General features: G+C 38.0%; 1 long non-coding RNA gene across 1 annotated transcript; it reads right to left on the bottom strand.

Moving 5' to 3' along the window:
- Positions 1–1,097: 1,097 nt before the first annotated feature.
- LOC104953119 (uncharacterized) lies at positions 1,098–2,500 on the bottom strand. Its single transcript, XR_799176.1, has 5 exons — positions 2,395–2,500; positions 2,203–2,250; positions 1,658–1,726; positions 1,379–1,492; positions 1,098–1,162 (listed from the first exon to the last, which is right to left on the bottom strand). It is a non-coding gene; the product is annotated as an uncharacterized lncRNA (long non-coding RNA).
- Between the last annotated feature and the right edge of the window lie 635 nt (positions 2,501–3,135).

Below are 3,135 nucleotides of genomic sequence, written 5' to 3'. Positions count from 1 at the left end.
TGTGTGGAGTTTGTTCAACTTTTAAAAGATGTTTGAATGGTGATATACACAGTGATAGATGTTAAGGACTAACGTTTATAATAAATACATTTGTATTGATTTTAAGATATTTTCATAATTCATACAATCATACGTATTGGGATCATTTGTATTAATGTGGACCGGAGGGAGAGGGTGACGAGCATAAGTTTCACTTTCCTTTTTTATTTCACTTCCAACTTTGGTCATGAAGAATATGTTTCTCTGTTGTTCATAAAGCATAACACAACAGCATCAGAGCACGGTGCAGAGTCTCTAGATGAGTTTACAGTAGTCCCTCCTTCTTATTATACATCCATGTTGTAGTCCGCTATAGAAAACAGTAGTTTCCATAGTTTCGCCACAGCAGCAGACGCACACAATGACGTCCGCTGGCGCATCATAAACACGTCGGATAGTGAAAGTGCATTCGGATTCTCTAAAGTACCGCAGTCTCTTCTCCCAAGTCCTTTTGAATTCTCCTATCCACTATCCCTTAACCCCGTGACGTTTCACTCAGAGGTCAAGGAATAGGAGATAGGGTTAGAACTTAGGAGCTGATTTTTGGATTATCGGAACGCAACCAAAGACTCCCAGCATACTGCTCTCACTATGTTGCACACTGCAAATCTATCATCCACCTTCCTTAAAAAGGATTCAATATAATACCAGGCTTTATTGTCCATGTTTCATTAAGTAGCTACCGAACTGATCACTACTACATTTGAGTCTGGTGATTCCAAGCCACAGTTCAACATTTGAATAAATACCTTTATTAAAGCAAGATAAAACGCTCAGTATAGATCTGATGCATGTGTGGCGTCTGATCGAGGAAGGATTCTTTCAAACATCAAGTGCTATCGCATGCTGATTGGAAGTGTAGTTTCATAAACACTAACAATCATTACTCATGCTTTTTCTCAAAAATGTTTTATTATTCCTAAATAGCAATTATTACTGTTAAGAATAAAATAAACCATAAATAGTTCAAAGACTGTTTGAATAAATCAGAGTTAAAGCTGTTGGTCTTTCATTCTTTTTGAACTTGTTGTAGTAAAGGATGTGTTAAAGGAAATAAGTCATTACTCACCAGTCGCTTTGCAAACTCTTTGTTTTCAGACAGAAACCCGTAGCCAGGATGAACCTTTACAGAGGGAAACATTTCAAACACAAATCTATAGCTGTGAGCATACTGTATAAAGCCAAGGATGTTTTCAATAAATCCTCTCAGCAGATTGATGATGCAACCATATGATCTGTTTATTTTGTCAATGAGCATGCTCATCAAGTACAGAACACTTATCGCACGTCTCCTATGGCTGTCATATAGTGTCATATTAAGCGTGATTGAAAAGCTTACAGCTTGTGCTCCAGTCGCTCTGACGGCCTCCATGATAGCGTCCATGTTGAGGTAGCTCTTGTTGGTGGGGGCGGGGCCAACACACAACGCTTCATCAGCCATCTTTACATGAACCTAGATACAGTACAACATGCACAGGGAAGGTGAAGACAGTTGTTTGTTTGCATCAGGACATGCAACAGTTTTCAGTAAGACAAAAAATTCATAGGAAATACAATATTAACATTTCCTCATATTCCACCCTGATTCCTAACAGTGGATGAACAGAGGGAGACTCACAGCACTGGAGTCCACGTCGCTGTGGACAGCTACAGTCTGGATGCCCATCTTGCGACATGTCTTGATCACCTGATGAGAAAACACACAACATTAACGCTCATGTTTCACTCTATAGTCAATGTGATAGCATACAATGCTGTCGATTATATGTATAGGTACTGGCTGCAATGTGTTAACATGGAAATAAACTATTAACAAAGTTTGTGGTCAAAGATATTCCCTTTACTATCAGCAGCCAAACCATTTAAATGGTGAAATTCTGCATATCTTAATAACAAACCAAGGTATTTCTTTATTGTGATATACATTTTATATATTGTAGTGCAATGTGCACAATATGTGACAATTATTTTACTTTTTGGACATTTTCATTTACTTAAATGTTTATAAGATTATCTTTATTTAATTGCATATCTGTATTGCAAGTTCTTACCTTACATTTTGATGTTTAAATAAATATGTTCCTCTATTATTTTGGAGTGGTGCCAGGTCAGGCTTTAGTAAGACTTTGTTATGTTAATGTACAGTAACTCTGTGTTTCTTACCCTGCAAGCAATCTCTCCTCTGTTGGCAATGAGGATCTTATCGAAGGTCTGAGGAAGGAAACAGATAGGACTTTCTTCACTTTCTTTACCTGTCTCAGACATATATGTCAAACACAACACATCTTGCTTCTCAATATCAAATGTGGACAGTCTCTTCAGTGTTAAGCTGCTGATGAGAGAACAGATGTTTACCTTCTCACTGGGACTGGAGACGGTGGAGTAGTGAGCGTAGCAGTGTCCTGCACAGCATCTGGACTGGAATGAGGAATACTACAAAACAAAAAGATACACCATATTCAGCGACTTTTACACGTTTTCATTATTATATACAATTAGGTTTACTTTTAACTTAAGTACAGGACTGTCTCAGAAAATTAGAATATTGTGATAAAGTTCTTTATTTTCTGTAATGCAATTAAAAAAACAAAAATGTCATACATTCTGGATTCATTACAAATCAACTGAAATATTGCAAGCCTTTTATTATTTTAATATTGCTGATTATGGCATACAGCTTAAGAAAACTCAAAAATCCTATCTCAAAAAATTAGAATAGTTCCTCAGACCAAGTAAAAAAAAAAGATTTATAACCGCAAAACACAATCAAACATTTGAAAATGTCCATTAATGCACTCAGTACTTGGTTGGGAATCCTTTTGCACGGATTACTGCATCAATGCGGCGTGGCATGGAGGCAATCAGCCTGTGGCATTGCTGAGGTGTTATGGATGCCCAGGATGCTTCAATAGCGGCCTTTAGCTCATTAGCATTGTTGGGTCTGGTGTCTTTCAGCTTCTTCTTCACAATACCCCACATATTCTCTATGGGGTTCAGGTCAGGGGAATTTGCAGGCCAATCGAGGACAGTAATGCCATGGTCAGTACACCAGTTACTGGTGGTTTTGGCACTGTGGGCAGGTGCCAGATCATGCTG

This window comes from Notothenia coriiceps, unplaced genomic scaffold, assembly GCF_000735185.1.
Source record: "Notothenia coriiceps isolate Sejong01 unplaced genomic scaffold, NC01 NC01_scaffold00021120, whole genome shotgun sequence".
In the NCBI taxonomy this organism is placed as follows: domain Eukaryota; kingdom Metazoa; phylum Chordata; class Actinopteri; order Perciformes; family Nototheniidae; genus Notothenia; species Notothenia coriiceps.
The sequence above is the reverse complement of the archived record's forward strand: the minus strand, read 5'-3'. Positions and strand labels throughout refer to the sequence as shown.